Source organism: Pleurodeles waltl, chromosome 8 (genome assembly GCF_031143425.1).
Source record: "Pleurodeles waltl isolate 20211129_DDA chromosome 8, aPleWal1.hap1.20221129, whole genome shotgun sequence".
NCBI classification, from domain to species: domain Eukaryota; kingdom Metazoa; phylum Chordata; class Amphibia; order Caudata; family Salamandridae; genus Pleurodeles; species Pleurodeles waltl.
In genome coordinates this window covers 467648826-467668001 of record NC_090447.1, presented here as the reverse complement: position 1 = coordinate 467668001, position 19176 = coordinate 467648826, and the positions used below count along the sequence as shown (strand labels likewise).

The window sequence follows — 19176 nt, the reverse complement described above, 5'->3', positions numbered from 1 at the left end:
GCCAACAATTTAGGGTGGGAAGTGAGCTCCACTCTGCTGGCAGAGCCAATTGCGTTTTTGCAACTCTACGCTCCACTTGGAGCATTTAGTTTGGCCAAAACATCTGCTAGCCCTGGAGCTGAGCTGAATGCACTAGAATTATGGGCCACACAGCGCAAGTGCAGATTGTCTGTGCTTGCACTGTGTGGCTCATAACTAGTCTGCAGCCCAGGTATGGGCCACACAGCGCAAGCTCAGACAATCTGCACTTGTGCTGTGTGGACCATAATTTGGCTGCAAGTTATTCTGCTCGGTCGGCGTGGAGCTGCTGTTGAAGGACTCAACCAGTGCCAGCTCCAGATCCAGGCCTCCCTCCTTTCACTGTCCTCAGTAGCCCAGGGGCAGAGGGAGGCATAGAGTCAGGCTGCTTTCAATGGGGACCCTGGACCCAGACAGCATTTGAGGCAGGTAAGACCTGCCTCATTTTGCTTTCTTTTCTGTGTGCAAATGGTTGGCCGGCATTGGGCATGGACAGTATTTGCATACGAGGTTGGGGGGGTCTGCGGTTGGAAAAAAGGAAACGTACAGTCAGAGCTCCACCTGAAAAGAACCTGTCTCCGAGAGTACCTTGGAAAGGAAGTGGTGTTAAGGGATTCGGTGCAGGGGCCAGCAGGGAGAGCTGGAGACCGGGGGAGCATCAGCTACTGTCTCTTAGTGTAGTCTGGCAGCCCCCGCCAGATGCATGAGGGAGTGCCTTTGAGCCCAGTGGCAAGCAAGGCTAGGCACTTTGTGAAAATACCAGCCAGCTGGTGTTGAGCTAGTTTGCTGCTGACTAGTGTTGGGCCCTCAAGAAAGTGTGGTCTAAGGCTGTGCATAAGTGCAGAGGAAGCAATTGCAAGGCTGAGGCAAGCCCTCTGTAGCAAGTTTTTGAAGGAGGGCACATGGTGAAGGGAAGTGTGGAGGACAGGTGGAGACTTGCACCCCATCTCAGAAGCGCTAAGCAGGGTAGGGCGGCCCAACCCTGCTTAGCGCTTCCGACATTGGGCGCATAAGCCAGGGTGGTACTAGTAGCCAGGTGGCGTTATGCCGCACGTGGAACTCTGTGGAATTCCACCAACATCACAGAATCCCAAAGAGTGGAACTCCGTGAGCTCCGCCCGGGCCAATTAAAAATCAAACCGTGCACTTTAGCACTGGTCAGCAGTGGTAAAGTGCCCAGAGTCTTAAGGCCAACAAAAAGAAGTCAGCAAAAATGTGAGGCAAGCAGGCAGAAAGTTTGTGGGAAGACCAACCTAAGGCTGAGAGATCTAACAGCCACTATCATTCTTTTTTTTTTTACATTAGCACTAGTTACATTACAGAAGGACACATCCATATTTTGTTTTTCGAGGCACTGGGAGATTAAGAAGTTTGCCCCGAATCTCAGGATGTTTTGCCATCCCCAAGACTCGCACATGGTTCCCCCAGGTTTCCAAGTCAGAAGCTCTGGCTATTACGGCACATCCTCTCCACTGCCATACAAGCTCTGGGGACAGCATTCTCACAGGTTATCCACATTAGAGGCCACCACCTTATTGCCTCACTATATGCAAATGACAAACTGTCATACGTCCAACACCCATGTGACAAACTAAACCCGATAACAGGAGAGGGATGCTTTATGGAGAAATGTTTTGCCTAAATATCAGTTGGCACAAGACTGAAATCCTACCCGTAACCAAAGCATAATTGGAAGTGAGATAGAATATCTACTTCAGTGGACATCAGCCTTGGTGCAATATCAGGGGGTGAGGTCAATTCTGATAAAGATACCATGATAAGGGAGAATTTTGTATTCGCGGGAGACAGACTGGAGGTACAAGTTGAATGATAGATCAAGCTGTTTCTGTTGTTGCATGGAAGAATCTCATTTTTAAAGATGGAGGTGTTCACACAATTCATGTACCTCTTCCTAAATGTCCCAGTAGAGTTACTTAAGAATTCTTTTAATAGGATTAAAGCTATATTGACCTGCATAATGTGGACGGGGGAAAAGGCAAGAGTAGGTAGGGAAGTACTGACTATACAACAGAGCATAACTGACTTGAGGTTCCCAAACCTCAGATTAGAGTGCCCAGTTGAAAAGAAGTAATTAATCAAATATGGACTGAGACAATCTATAACCTTCAGGTAACTGTGGTACGATTGTCAAAAGAGATACTTTAAGAACAACATTCTAAACTATGCCACTTACAACCAGATATGAAATTACCCCGATGATGATAGCAGAAATTGGCCAACATGATTGGGTGACTGACGTATCCTCACTGATGATACCACTTGCAGCTAGCCTGCGAATTCCACTGATAAGTGAGGTGGGGATCCTAAACATATTCACCGTATTGCAACTGGTGACTCCTGGAGACCCGTTCATAGAAAGGAAACCTATGGCCCTGCAGCACTTCAATGATCAAGGAGGTTGACACTGAGGGAGATAGGAAACCAGTGTTCTTCTTTTACACAGAGGCCCACCAGATCAAATTGAGTGGGACACTGAGGGAAATAGAACTGGGGAATGTCAGATGCCTGCTGGGGCTACTATTGTAAGCTGATGAGGGTAGGGTCAGACATGGACAAAAAATAGAACCAGGCACCAAAATAGAAATGGACTACATTAGTAAAGCAGATACCTAAAAATATCAAAAAAGAATTAGGGAAATCAACAGTAAAAACTGGCCCACATGGCTACAAAACTGGCCCACAACTGCTAACTAAAAAACCGACTCACACACTATAGGCACTGCATGATTGCCCAAGGCCAGTCCTACCCTTGACGAGGAAGCTCGCAGTAAGTAGTCAACATTGTAACACTTCAAGTTTCTGCAAAGGTTGTTTTGTAAAGTCGACAGGGATAGGGATAGCTGCTTCCAGTATTGTGGTACTGGTGAGAAAGACTTCCTCCATTTAGGATTGTACTGCCCGAGGTACAGTGCTCTTGGCAATTGGTGATAAGGAAACTGTCTAAAATGCCAGATAGCACTTTGCCATTGACCCTGATGTCTGTGATACTGAGGTATAATCCACACATCAGTAGAATGTTTGTAGCTCTAGCATAGCCTTGGCTAAACACAGACTGATCATTCATTGGTTCAAAGGGCCACCACATAGATTGAAAGACTGGCTACATTATTTGACATTCTATCAAGAACTGGTGGGAACTTAGATGGCTGGACTTTGGATAGTGAAGTAAACCCCACAGTGTGCGTTGTTTTCAATCAAAGATACATTCTCTTAGCAACCAGGCAAGACTTGACTCTTCCATCATCTCTTGATAGCCAAATTTCCCAGATCACCTTCCCCAGGACACATACCGATGTTCAATTAAAGCTAATGTTTTTTTAAGTCAAACATGAGATCTGGTAAGAATTTACCACATTTACCGGCGTTTATAAACAGGGAAATTTAAATTGTGCATCAAGGGACGACCAAATTATGCAACAATCTTCACTAAATTATGCAGCAAAAAAGGCAAATTATGCGACATAGTGTAGCACATTTTATTACAATATTATTTCTCTGTTCTGTACTTTTTACACTAATGTGCAAATATTTCACCTGATTAGTACTAGTTGAACAACCAGACATATTATCTCCCAAAGCCAAGATGAGAAGTCAACCTTTGCGAAGGGCCTTCTCCTGCGTAGGAACACGTCACTGCATTTTAGTATCCTTTGATCAGTTTGAGCTAGAAACACTTTTTTATGAATGACGACTGTGCAGCAGATGATGAAATATGTAGCAAATGCAGCAATTCTACAATCATGCATAAAACGATGCGGCCACACAATCACATAACTCTAGTGGTCCTCTTTATGAACCATAAAATGAGGGGATTTTAAATATATGCACCATAAACTCTTTCGACTGCAGCCTTTTTCACATCTTGGACCAGGGACATTATTTTGATAATTAATGTCATTTAGTTACCTCTTCCTGGTGGACAGTAGACACTGTTTTTGGTTCTTTAAAATCATAGTTGCCTTTTAAATGTTTTTAATTATTTGAGAGTACATTACGAACCATGCTTCCTTGTCTTGATGAATAGCCCTGGAAGGCTGCAATGGGTTGAATAATGGGCAACGATCTCAATGTGTGGCTGGTACAAACACCTTGTTATATTGTCTGTATAAAACTCAAGTTCACTAGACATGAAAGATTAAAAACTCTTGAATCTCAAATGTATATGTTTAGGACCTATGTTGAAAACCCTCAAGACCGCATTTGATTTTTGGAGATTGAGCCAAAATAACACTGGTGAGGTGGAGGCCCCCATCTCTTCAGTCCCTCGGTCACCTGATTGCCCTATTTAAAAATCTCTGCTGTACGAGTGGGGATTTTTCTCGAAAAATGCTGCTCTCAATATGCTTTAAGTAGTGCTTCTATCAACATTGGAAGAACACTTTTCACAAAAAAATGGCACAGTGCCTCGTGCCTGCCATGTCATGACGACTTACTGGACAGACTGGCATTTTTATGAAGTTCTTTGGTCTAAAAAAAAAAACTTTAAATTTGTGGTTGTTTTTGGGGAAAAAAACAATGCTCCTTGTGGGCTAGCACTTTTTTTCAGGCTCGTTGAGAGCGAGGGACATTGCTCTTATTTTTTCTTTTCCACAATAACAGTGCTTGCCAATCACTCTAGAAGAGGCATTTGCTGTGGCAGAGTCACGTGAAAATGTACATGTTTAGCAGATAGGCTCTAAGGGCAAGAACTGCTCCTGCAAAGTTTTCTTTTAATTAAGAGAAGAAATGTAGGAACTACTGTGTCTGATTTTTTCCAGAGATTTTTAAACAGTGGCTTGCGCAAAAAGCATACCTTTTGGGGACAAGCTCCATCAGCATTACCATTTTACGATATTAGGTTAAAATGTTTTAAACATTATGTGAATTGTCACTTTCCAGTTTGGTCCCTTTGAAAGTTGATTAGGAGTCAATTTGTCTTGGAACTTCCAAGACCTTACAACTGCCTGGTCTTACCTTAATTAGAAAAATAAATATATTAGCGCAGACACATTGTGGAAATGATTTGTGAAGCATGTTTTGAGAGCGACCTTAAGAAATAGTTGGCAAAATAAAAGTGGAAATAGCATCTTAAATGTAACCCTGACTAGAACCCCTATTGACTAATACTTAGCTCTAGAATGGGACAACCTCTATTATTGTCCCCTCCTGTAGCAGAAGCCTAGATTGAGCTAAGCAAAAAACCTGAATGAGTAGCCATTCGCAGACTGTGTCATCCTTAGGGAATGTTCCATACCTGGGGTAGAAAGCTTGATATGCAAGGGTGTGCTAATGATTTGTTTATTTAAGTAAGTGTGTCTGGGAATGGGCATGTTCATTAGCAGAGAAGTGACACAGCATGCATCGTTTTCTACCAGCAATCATTCTAACAGCCATCCTCATGGACAGACATGTGTTGGTAAGTTTGTTACATGGTACAAATTTTAAAACCATGTTTTTTCCCAAAAGTACCCAGTAGACATCATCAGTGGTGTCTGTTATATCAATATTCCAAACAGGAACGTTTTTCAATAGCATGAGCGTTGAATGTTAGCTGCAGTGATCACGTACTTACCCATAGACACAGAGATACTTCCCAGTATCGCTGACCTCTGCCGGCCAAAATTCAAGAGCTGCCCCATTAAAAACATATCTGTTGTTTGTTTCAAGGATCTGCTTTGTTGATTCATCATGTCCACTTACTCTGAACCACTTCACAGTATAATTGTTCTGAGATTTTTTTAGATTTCTTGAACTGAAGGATGGACATTTCAGAATAGTATGTTCTCCCTCAAGGACACAGGTTGAAGGGGTGTAGTATGTGACACCTGTAAAAAAAAAAAAAAAGACACGTGATTTTCATGTACTTGCTGAAAAGCTGTGAACAATGAAGGTGAGTTAATACCATGTGGGTGGTCCTCTGAGCCCGCTGAGCAGACTGATGAGAGTTCTCACCCTAACCAGGGCCGGAATGGGAACCAAATGCAGCCCTGGCAAAAATGTTCAAACTAGCTCTGCTCCCTTCCTCCTATAGCATCTCTCCCTCTCTAACCTCCCTCTCCTCTCTCTCTTTTTCCTCTCTATACCTCCTGAACCTTCCTGCCCACCCATCGTGCCTGCTCTACTACTTGGTGAAGTTGAAAAAATTGACAATTGTACTTGCAGAGCCCCCCCGGCCTTAAAATCCGACATCCAGTGGTTCCTACCTGCCGAGCAAATACCAGAACTTTCTCCACAAGTGAATGCGGAGGAGTGGTGATGAGTGATCATTTTATTTGTGTCCTTTGAGGCTGCAGACATCAGTAGATCTGCCCTAAATCGAGCAGACCTCCCGATGCACCAGTGGCAGCAGACCAGTAGTGGACTGGCTAACATTGTAGACTGATCATTAATGGAGGCAGTAGCGTCTCCATCTGTGGTCAATCAGTTGTGGTTTTGGAGGCCGTGCTAGTCCACCAAACTGTAAATGAGGCCCAATATGTCTCAGCCTTTATACCCTATATAGATAATGCAATTTCTTTTGTTGAGTTAAAAAAATCCCAATAGGTCAAATCATTGTTGCATGATCTGCAGTATAAATATCCATGAGCACAGAAATAGAAGACTAGTGAGATGGAATTAGTGGTCATCTTAATTGGAAGTGTACTGCCATTTTTGAATGAGGTTGTTTCAGGACAATAGAGTTTGGTTAAATAATACCTGTACCATTTAAGTAACACTTATCTATGAAGTATAGACTACATATATTTCACTTAAACCAGTTTACTGTGCACCCCCTCCATGATTAGAATAAGGAAGTATATAGATCAAATCAATCAGCTGTATGACATAACCACGCATCCAATTGCAATACATGCCTTTACCATGGGTCCATTACCATGCAGTGCCTTTACCACACATTGCCTCTACCACGCAAAACTTTACCACGCATATGCCTTTACCATGCTTGCCATTACAATTACAATGAAAATGTAAGTATTTTGCAGGAAAGTGTAGTATATATTTATATAAATATAGACATTATTGTAATTATATTTAAATGCATGCGTGTGTGTGTATATGTACATGTATCTGAAACACAAATTCCCCAAAGGCAGTCAGTTCTACCACGAGGGGCCGGTGCGATACACGGAAATGGGGAGGCCCTAATATATAAATAGTGCACCACGCTAAATGCCAAAGAATCACACTTTTCCACAGGGTTCCAGAAAAACGCTTTTTTGGCAGCACATTTCGATCTACACAATCTTCTTCTTTTGCTAATCACTTTGGCGCTGTTTGATGAACCTTCACAAAATTCTCCAAAAAACCACAATGCATACGTCACTGTCTGAAAAGTTTCTGGGCGATCTGTCAAGCGAGGGCCAAGAAAAGGGGAGTACCTAAACTCTTTTCCCCCATGCATTTTTCCATAAGGATTTTAAACAGGAATAGCGGCCAAATCACTATGCAGATCTGCACCAAATTTGGCAGAAAAGTAGCTCTTTGCCTAGAAAGTGTCCTTTTTTATGTAAATCCATTTAGTAGTTTTTGAAAAATTAAAGAAAAAATAAGTTTTTATACATAGGAACGCAAAGGCTCCACAAACCCTCCCGATGTTGTGCTGAGATCTGATTGGCTACCAACACCTCAACAAGGAAGTGTTGGGGGCCATCTTGGGACTCAGCTTCAGGCAAGTTCCAGAACAAAAGGCAAAAAAAAGAAAAGGGGCCTGGGTAGGAACACCCTGACCCCTTAGCTCCAGTGCTGGGGTCCCAGAGGGACTCCGAGAGAAAAACAACATTTGTTCCTTTAATTTTTATCGTGAGACATGGCGGATCTGGCAAAAATTGAAAAAAGAACAAGTGTGGGCGAGCACGCTTGTTTTGAAAACAGTCCCCGGGTGGGAGAGGACCCAGGGGCATTAAAAGAGGAGGGGGATCCATAGGGCCCCCCTCCTAGGGCTAAAAGTAGGCCCAGGGACCACCACCACTATCTTAAAATTGTAGGGTGGCGCAGCCCCCCCACACCCCAGGGACCACCACTTGCCATGGGCAAAATTCTTTATGAAAATGGGAGAAACCTAAATGGCCTCCTCCAAAGCCCCAGAGACTGCTACCTCCCTGGGAAAAATGAACTAAAATAAGGCTGCACACCAACGGGACATAGGTTCCAGCCAAGTCACAGCAAAAAACTTTGCTCGCAGCAAGTAAAAGCTGTCAAACAGTTCTCACTTGCTGCGAGCGGAGGTTTCCTCTTTTTCCCAAACCTGCAGAAATGCAGGCAGGGAAACAGAGGAAATTATTGCCTTCACAGAGAGGGAGATGCATCGTCAGGAGATCCCTCTATGCGACAGAGTTGGCAGCTCCAACAGGATGGAGAGAGATGGCTGGGGTCATGGGGGCCTTCATGCTCCCCCTTTGGTCCCCAATGCACATCGGGTGCCCTGGAGGGCAGCCAGGTGACATGGCCAGGCTCTGGGGGATGGGGTCCCCGGAGGTGAAATCGACTGGGGAAGGGGATCCGCGAAGCCCCTCTCTCACCAAAAAAAAGATAATGGTGAGACCGGGCCCCAGGGCCTGTGGTCCCAAGGGCCAAGGGAGGGAGCCCACATACCTCCCTCCCCCCAAAATCAAATATAAATGCTGGCACTGAGTGATGTGGTCCCCATTTGAGAGGACAAATGATCCTCTAACTCTGGGGCTTGGTGAATGCAAAGCAAGTGTGCTTACTTGGCGTTTCCATATTGAAAAACTATATGAAATCCTTTGTAGAGGTGAACACATCTCTCATGTATTGGAGCACAATCAGACGCTTTCACACCCACTCTCACACCCACATAGACCCTCTCACACCCACTCTCATACCCAGACAAACACTCTCATAGCCAAAGACACCCTCTCACAACTATTCTCGCACCCAGACAGACAGGCCCTGCGTCCAAGTCCCACCGCGCAAGGACAAAGGCCATGTACAGAGCGGGGTTGGGTGGTTAGGGGGTAGGGTGCAGGGCCTGGCAGCAGGCCAGGTCCTGCGGCCAATCCCTGTCGTGCATGGCTGAAGGCCTCTGCAGTGGTGTCTGGATTAGTTTACAGTAATAAAAATTACTTTGCCTTAAAAAAGATAGAAATTCACTGGCAAAAACAAAGGTTACAGGGACATTATAATTAGGTTCTGAATTTACTTGTACAAAACCACAGAAATTCAGCAGTTAAAGTTAGAGTTATTTCCAGTAGCTATAACTCATGCACTAAGGTAACTATAACTTGTGCCCTCTCCATGCACTACTAATTACCCCCAGTGGCTTACCAAAGCCCCCAGCACCACTGCGGTGTGGGGAGGGCCCGACTCTACGGTGCCCCCTCAGGAAAGAATCCTGGCCAGAGAACACCTGAGTGAGTACAGAAGGGGGCCCCTCCATGTACTGTGCAGTGGGGGGGCTCAAGTTTTGTTATGCCACCAATTACCCCAAACATTACAGCACTGATGACAGCTTCTATAACATAATTAAAAATATAAATGAAACATTAGCAGTCAAATTATTGAAATAACTACCCATAACTGCTGAATTTCTATGGTTGTGTACAAGTAAAATCAGAACCTAACTATAATGTCCCTGTAACCTTTGTTTTTTTAAGTGAATATATATACACACACACATACATATACATATATACATCCAGTGAACAAGGCAGACAGAGTGCAGTAACAGGTTTAGGGTGGGATATGTTGTTAAGCTGGCAAAAATATTTTTAGGGTTTAGGGAGGGATGAGGGTATTTTAGTGGGAAGGGTATTTGTAGGTTTTAGAGTATATGGGTGGCAAGGAGTACCCCCCTTTTGTTCCTGGATAAACTGACTTTATGCAGCACTCCTTAGGTGGATTAATATCACCTTCAATGATCTAGCAATCTGTTTCTCCGGGATGGATTTAATGTAGTACTTTCTTGACTGGCAGCATCTCAAAGGGTGGGCCCTCTCTCATTCCTAGGTGAATACCACACAGCTTTCCTAGGGCAGCTTGTGTGCCACCCAAATTCAGATGATCCTATGTCACTCTTGGGTGGACTCCATAGAGCACTCCTTACTCATTTACAAGCTCCCTGAGTGGACTGATCATCTGTCGCTCCTTGGTTGATGCCATACCGCTCTAACTTGGTGGCTTAACAGTGCTTCAAATGAGTTGGATGCCTCCAAATGGTAGAGGGTGTTCTGGCAACTTTGGTTTATCTTGCTAATATACACTGCAGACATAACAATTCCTTTAATTGGCTGGTCCTCTGTCACTCTTAGGCAGACTCCATATAGCACTTCCTTGGTTGCTTAACAGTGCCTCTAATTATCTGGTCCTCTGTCACTTCTGGGTGTACTCCATAAAGTGGTCCCTAAGTGACTAATCAGTGCCTCCATTTGTGCCTTTAATGCTACGAAGTGGATTCTACATAAGACAGTGGACCCAACAGATGCACCATAACGGGAGATTCCATTTTAGGTACTGTCCACCTTAAAGTTGGTATGTATCTGAATGTGAAAGATTATCTGTTCTTACATTCTTCGAAGCCCCAAACCCTAAAGGCAGCAGTATTAGATGCGCTGCACTTCCATCTAGCCATTCAAACATCATTCACCTCCCCAACAAGTTCCATGTAGGCTAAACTACAATCAGAATCTTTCATCTTGCAATTCTGAAGAGCGTGTAGGAAAAGAAAAACACATCGAAAAGCTTCACTACTTTCCTAGGGTGATCAAGCAGAACGTATCCAGTGCTATCACGCACAATATGAATAATGACATTTAGCCTCCAACAAATGGCCTTAGGCCTTAAAAAGAGGATGGAAAAAGTATATCAACTCAAGACAATACAATGAAGTAAAATACAGATGAGACTAGCGGGTTAGAAAATAGGACATTAATAAAGACAGAAGGACATTGGGTACCAGATATGGAGGGAGAGGGCTCTTAGACAAGGATGTGGTTAGATCTTTTACAACATGTGATATAGTAGCAGGAAAATACCCTCAGTGTCACAGAATCAACTTTTGAAATACTGGGACTTTCTAATTGAGCATAAATAGGCCACTGGTACATCCACAATGTTGAGTGACTTTTAATTATCGCTAACCCCACTCTTTAATCGATCTGCTCAATGTCTCTGACACTGAAGAGCGTAGTGATAACCTCTAATTATATCGATGTCCTTTAGCATTAGATCCCTATTTCTCACATATATGAATGCCACATTACATAGTTGTAGATTCTGGTGGCAGCGTGGAGACGTTGTGGATTCATTGACAAGCCACTTTTCAGCAAATCGTTATCGAGAGCGAAGCAAGTGTATGCAGATAAACAAACACAAAGTGGTATATATTCCTTATTTGCATTTCTCATCTCCTATGTTAGGTTGTCTGCTCTTAGCACTGCCTGACAGTCATGGATGCTCACATTTCTGAAGGCTGTCTGTGGTGCATAAATAGAAAGGATACCCAGCGAGGACAGGATGCATGCTGCTAAATTGTAAATACGTAAAGCTGCTATAGCCCCCATTCTCTCCCGTTGTGCAGGAGAAAAGACATACAGGTCTTAGATATTTCCTTGCGCAATCTTTTCAGAAGTACTCATGAATCGGGTTTAGGCAAAAAAGAACCGTTTTATGGTTCGGTATGCGGATTCAAGTGCATGGTCCCATTGTTTCAGCTATATTCCAACAGACACATCATCCAGACGTGAAGCGGTCTGCAAATGTATGCGCATATATGTGCATTACCATAGCACCCATCTTGCTCCCATTCACCTTCACACTTTCCTTCTTTTGGTACAGGTCTCATATTCAGTGGCCTACTATTTCCGATGACCCAGTAACTGAAGTTTCCGCTACTGAAAAAAGACGAGACTTTCTCTGTTTGAAAGTCTGGGGTAGAATAAGAAATGAAAGGGAAATTCGAACCCGAAATTGCCAATTCCCCAGATAATTACACATTTCTTAGTGGACCCCAAAGGCCCAACTCATAACGGTTGGGCTTCCAAATGCCACTGAAATATTGCACACCTGGCACCGGTAACTGCGCGAAAAATATGACCCTTTGGTCACTACTTTGGGTCTGTTTATTTGTGAATTCGCTAGCCATTAAAATTTCCCTTGTGGCTGTGGATCTTGAAGACCACTGGCTTGTTCTGATATTGGCCCACCTACCCTGTTGCTGAATATCAGTGTTTGTTTGAGTTGAGCAATAACCCTCCTGCTGTGTGACTGGGTTCAGAGGTTGTGGCACATTCTTTCACTAATGGTTGCTACTTCTGTTTCACTGAAGGGAGAGTTGTGTGAGTGCACTCCCTGTGATTTGTTTTTGGTACTAATTTTTCTTATTCAGCGTGGTAAGGGGCATACACTCATTGTTTCTGAGTGTTAATCCAAACGGAATTCGACGGAGTTTGACTCCCAGGGTGTATAGTTGTATCTCTGCAGAAGGCGAATCACAATAATATAGTAAATCCAAACTTTTACGTGGTTGACGTGGTTGTACTTTGTTTATTTTGAAAAATTTTCGATGTTAAATTTTAATTTGTGATGTCCCCTCAAATGACATGCAAACCATCTCTTCAAGTGAACAGGAAATTCCTTTCCAATCAAAATTTCTTACGAAATGCGTAAAAATCCTTATGCATTTCCAATAGTCATATCCTTCCCCAGTGGATAATCATTTTATGTACAATGCATTGTGTTAGACCTGGCATCCTTGGCTTGATTTCCCCTGTCCTTTTGCCTCCGCTTCCTGTATTTTTGACTGTGTGCTTGATTTCATTTTTGCTGGTTTTGCTACTCTGGGCACTTTACCACTGGTGACCAGTGTTCTCTGTCTAAATTGTATTGATAATTTACTTTTCTGTGATTGGCATTTTTGATTTACTAGTAAGTCCCTGGTAAAGTTCACTAGAGGTACCCAAGGTCTGTAAATCAATTGCTTCTAGTGGGCCTGCAGCACTGATTGTACCACCCACATGAGTAGCTCGGTAAACATGTCTCAGACCTGCCACTATGCAGTTTTAAACTGCCATTACCACATGGCAAGTGCACCCACTTTGAAGGCCCAAACCTTCCCTTTTTATACATGTAAGGCACCCCTAAGGTAGGCCCAAGGCAGCCCCTGGGCAGGGTGCAGTGTATTTGAAAAGGTAAGACATAAACTGGTGAGTTTTACATGTCGTGATAATGAAATACTGCCAAATTAATTTTTCATTATTGCAAGGTCTATCTCTCCTACAGGTTAGCATGGGAATTGCCTTAAAGAGGAATCTCTGCCAAGGAGAAGAGCTGACGAGCTGGGAGGAGGAGTACTGCCCCTTTGTTGTGTGTGCTTTGCTGGGTTGGCCTGCAGTTGCTTCTTCTGCCTTAGAAAAGACAAAGACTGGACTTTGCTGTGTATCCTGCTTGAGAAGTTTCTCCAAGGGCTTGGACTGAGCTTGCCTCCTGTTAAGAAATCTCAGGGACATCAAAAACTTCACCTGTCAGCACCCGGGCTCTCTTGCTGAGATCCCTTGGCCTGCCTAGTGGTGCCTTTTCCAGTCTCTGGGCCCTTAGAAAGAGAAGCTGGTGAAAACCTGAGTGAAGATCCACGCACCAAAGCTAAGCAGCAGAAAAACTGATGCAGCACCTAAATCCCAGCTGTAAAATCGACGTAGCACCCACCCAGCGTCTGTGAAATTGATGCAGTACCCGCACAGCGGCTGTAAAATTGATGCATTGCCAGCTCAGCATGACTCCATAATTTCCTTGCATCAAGATTTTCCACGCATCGTCCCTGATTGTCAAAACCTTCAACATCACTCCACGAACCTGAGGTTGCCCACTCAGAAATCGACGCATCACGCTCCTGTGGGAAAATAAATTATGCATTGCCTATCCAGCGGGAAAAGAATCATCGCATGCCCTCACTTGCAAGTAAGGAATCAATGCATTGCATGCTTTTCTGATCCACCATCGCCCATGTGGCTTTCTTTTTGATGCATACCAGGTACTTTGTGGTAAAACAAAGCATCTATTGATTTCTATGGACTAAGACTCTTTTTACTTTAAAAAATCATTTATTTGCTTGTGTATGTTAAATTTTTGTTGTTTTGGTCCTGTTTGATCTAGATAAATATTGACTATTTTTCTAAACTGGTGTGGAGTCCTTTTGTGGTGTTTACACAGTGTTAATGTATGTATTTGTACAAATACTTTACACATTGCCACTGAGATAAGCCTGACTGCTTGTGACAAGCTACCAAGGTGTGAGCAGGGGCTATCTTAGGTGTGTGACTCCCTTACTCTGACTAGATTGACGGTCCCTACTCAGACAGGGTGTAAACTGACTACCAACTAGAGGCTCCATTTCTAAAAAATGCCTTATGAAGTAGCATTGTTCGCATGCAGATCTCTGTGGTGTGAACCTATGGATTACCTGTTCCAGCAACAAGGGAATTACTTTACGACCACTCTCATTTTAGTTCCCCAGAAATGCCTTGTTGGATGCCTGTATCTGGTCCATTTTGTATTACAGGTATATAGTTGTCTTTCAGTCTGATTCCATTGGGTTTTACATTACTTGTTTGTCATAGATATTTATTGGTGATGCTCTGATTTGAACTTGAGGATACTTTTACCAGTGAATGCAATTAATTGTGGTTTTGACAACATTGATTTCGGCCCTGTTCTAAGAAGCTGTTTGCAGAAGTGTCTTGGCTCCTTGTTTGTAATCTTATGATGTGACAGATCAGCAGTGTTGGTTTCTATTGATGCAACATTTACATGCTGTGTGCTGCAGACAGTGTGTGTTGTTTGATATTCATTGATGAGGATATTGTGAGTGGAACACGTTGGCATTAAGAGGTGTGTTTGATGCGGGACTGGATGAGTGTGTGGCAGTTGTGGTCTATTCTTTAATTTCGTTTGCTATGATAAAGGGGGTGAGGAGGATCAGAGAATCACATTTCAATGCATTAATCGCTGATAATGATTACAGTAAATATTTGTGACCACATTGTTGATTCGGTGATAATTCATAATAAATAATAGGAAAGTCAATGACACTATTAATGGAGGAATAGGACCTAAATTAGAACAGCCAGACAGGTTTCTCAATCACAAATTGACAGATGGCATGTCTGCCTTATTATAAGTGCATTACACCCAGCAGCGCTTGTAATAAGGAGGATGGGATATCCACAGTGTAGCCATACGCCAAACTATAAATTGGGCCCACAGACCCTCAAAGGGTAGCATCATATCACAACCTGCCCTGGTGGATATGGAGACCCAAATGTGTTGTTTGGCAAGTGTTTTAGTGTGCATGTTTTGAAAATAGCTGGTGATTCTTATACTTGAGCTATCCCCTACACATCCATGCATGCCCATCTATAACTAGCCTGCAATGTACAACTGCATGCCACATTGTTCTGCTCTACTTTATTATTTCGATGATTTTGCAATCTTTTAGCTTCAATGTTGATTGTGGTTGATAGCGACCCGGTGTACTATTGTAACATGATTATGGAAAAGTCCTCAAAAAGTGTAAACTGGTTCCTTTATCTACGATATTGCTACTCTGCCCTAACATTTAAGACTGTAATGAATGATAGTAAAGTTTTCTTTTCTACTTGAATATGTGCACTGGTTTGGTATGGAAGGCATTGGGAGTAGGTCAACACAACTATTCAGTTCTGTAATGCCCATTTATTTATTTTGCTTTTGTGAGAAAACAAGCATGATTTTACTGTTGGCCCATGCACCTTCTTGCTTTCATAAGTTTAAAGATACAATACATTCACCATGCAATGAGAACAAAGCAGGTGATGTAATGCTTAAACTAATCTCAATCACCGATAATTACTCTGGGTCGCATTCCAGTCCAGGCCCTACCACGGATAACACAAGGACACCCAGTTCAATTTCTCCCTAGTTGGGCCTAATCAGAGAGGTGCAGCACATATTCTATGGTATAGTTAGATAGTGGGCCATCGTTTGGCCATACCAGTTGCACTTACAGAGTCACACTGGGGAAACCAAAAATGTGAGGGGTGTATTAGCTGAAATAATTTCAGCCTCTGTTAATTACTCTGGTGTCCAACATTTTCCCCAAAATGGTTTAAATTGGATTGGGAATAAAATATGTTATCCCCTTAGTGTCAAACAACTCCTCCAATATGGTTTAGCGTTGTGTAATTTAGTTTAGTATAATGTACTATTTCCAGATGTAGAGTGTGAATAGTAAATGTGACCACTTTAGGTCCAGCACCTTCCTCAAATTGGTTTAGATTGGAGTGTGAATGGCAAATGTGACAATTTGGTGTCTAGCACCTTTCACAAATTGGTTTAAATTGGAGAGGAAAAAGTAAACGTGACCACTCTTGTGTCCAACACTTTCCCCAGAATGTTTAAGGCTGATGTGGAAAAATTAAATGTGCCCACTTTCTTGTCCAACATCATCCCTAAATTGGTTCACATGGCAGTGGGATAGCAAATGTGACCCCTCTAGTGTTCAACACTGTCCTTAGTTAAGATTAGGGTGGAATTAGTAAATATGAACACTTTAGTGTTCAACACTTTCCGCAAAATGGATTAGATTGGTGGGGGAATTGTTAATGTGCCCACATTAGTGCTAGCATATACACCAAAATGGTTTAGACTGGAGTGGAAATAGTAAATGGGACCACTTTAATATCCAACACCTTCCCCAAAATGATGGAGATTGGAATAGGAATAGTAAATTGGACTACTTTAGTGTCTAACACCAGTACCATAATATGTAACATTACAGTGTGATTAGTACATGTAAAGTATTTGCTCCACGAAAACCGTATTTTTTGTGTACCGTGAATGACATGTGTTACAGTTTTCATGTTGAAAATAATTTATTTTTTCACATTTTATTTACTGTTTGTGACACTTATTTTAACACATATAGGGGGTTATTACAACTTTGGAGGAGGTGTTAATCTGTCCCAAAAGTGACGGTAAAGTGACGGATATACCACCAGCCGTATAACGAGTCCAAATGGACTCGTAATACGGTTGGTGGTATATCCATCACTTTGCCGTCACTTTTGGGACGGATTAACACCTCCTCCAAAATTGTAATAACCCCCATAATTTCGTAAATGTAAATTTAAAAAATATATATTTTTGTGATACAATATTTATTACACCTTCTTCACAATTAACTTGTAATATTTTTTTATTTTGTTGCATTTATTACAGTACTATATTGTAATAGTTAATATTTTTATAGTATTACTTACATTATACTTTTCATAAATATTTTGTTAATACATTTCTAGATATTTATTGGACATTTGTACAACATTTTTACATATTTTATATAATTTTAATTTTTTGGTGTCAAGATTCCTTTGCTTTCATAGAAAAATAGTCTTTAGGTTTTCATTTAGCCGCCATTTTTTCCTATTAAGTGTATTTTGCAATCTATTCCTATAATTTGTAGTCAGATTTCATAAAAGCGAGTCTCAGGACCTTTTTAAATTTTTCTTTAAGGTCTTGACGGTAGGGGAAATATGGGTAGATATAGAATTTGTGAATTATGGTCGTAGTTTTGTTTTTTAAACTTATTTTATAGTGATTTGTCTCATGTTGTGTAGTAGTGTTGTATGTTAGGCCTAATTATAATTTGGTTGTGGCTTTGTGTTATTTTAGATGTAATATTATTTCTTGTGATTATTGTTGTTCTGCTGTAATGTTTATGGCCTATTTGCGAAATTATGTTTTGTGAGGGTGGGTATGTCATGTTTTTTGCAGGTTTATGGATCTGTAGCCATCCCACTGACCTGTGTTGTATATGTTTTTGAAAGGAAATGTCTTTAGTTTGTAGTAAATCAATGCTATTTTTTAAATTTCCTTTCTATGGTTTTGGGTTTCCTGAACTGGTTCTTAGGTAGGTAGGTAGAAAACTAGTTTATGAGGACAATTGTCGATAAAACATTCTATGACAATAAAAATATTTTTTACTATATAAAATTGACTTCAAACCCACCTGTCCCTCCCATAAACCCTCTGCCCTAATGTAGCACATCCTTAAAACTATGTTTGACAGTATGCATAAGACTAACAATTCCTACTGCCAAATTCATATAGCGTAGTTCAGACAGCAACTCTATTGCCTCCATCCTTTGTACCATTCTATATTTTACAAACAAAGGGCTTAAAAACGTAATCCAAATATAAAGAGTACAATCCATAAGTAGGTGTAACAAGGAACATTTTACATTTAGGGTGCAAGGGTAGAGACCGTTGTTATCCTGGATCATAGCACATCGGATGTGGGATGAATAGATAGGATTTCATCCCACGCTCACCCTTACAGTTTTATTTTGCAGTGTGGGATTGGGTAACTGCGCCAGGTAAGAAAAGACCATCTCAAGGCCAAGAGTGCTTATTGAAAAGGTAGTAGAGGGTTTCTTTCTCAGGTAAGCCTTCACCACAGACTCTTTCAAGACTTGTTTACTGGGAATGGTTCTTAATTTTTGTTTTTGTTTGTTTGTTGTTATAGTTACTAATGACTTTGGATTACTTTGATGTATTTACTTTTGGCTTTTTAATTTAATTTTTTTTTTTGCAGGGGGTTCTTTGGCCTTTATTTTTTGCCTTTTTGAGGTTTGAATTTAATGAACGTGGACGAAGATCCACAGCTACAAAATTGTAAGTATGATTTATTTTTTCAATGGGAGGGAAGTGTTACATTTTATTATGCTTGTGTATTTGGTCTAATTGCACTGTATTAATTTTCTATGTGCATGACTTGTTGATTTCATGTTATGTTTATTAATAGTGATGTGGTTCAGGTTGTTCATGTGAGAAATGTTAAGTAAGTATTATTTGTATCAGTCTTCTTTTCTATGTTAGTAATATAATTGTTGGCTGATTTATAAAAATAATTTGTTTAATACTGATTTAAGAATGGTTATGTTATGGTGATGTTGTTGTTTTACTTTGTTAAGGACTGTTGCTTAATATGTAGGTAGGTAGGGGTTTATAATAGGAATGTTTCAAACACTGTTTAGTAATTTACCTCTTTGTTGTTAATACAGATTCTAAATTTACATTGCAGCATGTCAAACATTTGTCTGGTTTGTCTCCTTATTTTAGTTTTTATTTGGTTTACTGATTGATCTATTCTTAATTGTTGGTAGCTTT

General features: G+C 41.5%; 1 protein-coding gene across 1 annotated transcript in view; it reads right to left on the bottom strand.

The window, feature by feature from the left end:
• Positions 1-6032, bottom strand: part of LOC138249531 (interleukin-1 receptor type 2-like) — a 204600-nt gene extending 198568 nt beyond the window's left edge. The window contains exon 1 of the mRNA XM_069203481.1: positions 5591-6032. The gene's annotated coding sequence lies outside the window, so the exon portion shown is untranslated. The remainder of the gene's footprint in view (positions 1-5590) is intronic.
• Between the last annotated feature and the right edge of the window lie 13144 nt (positions 6033-19176).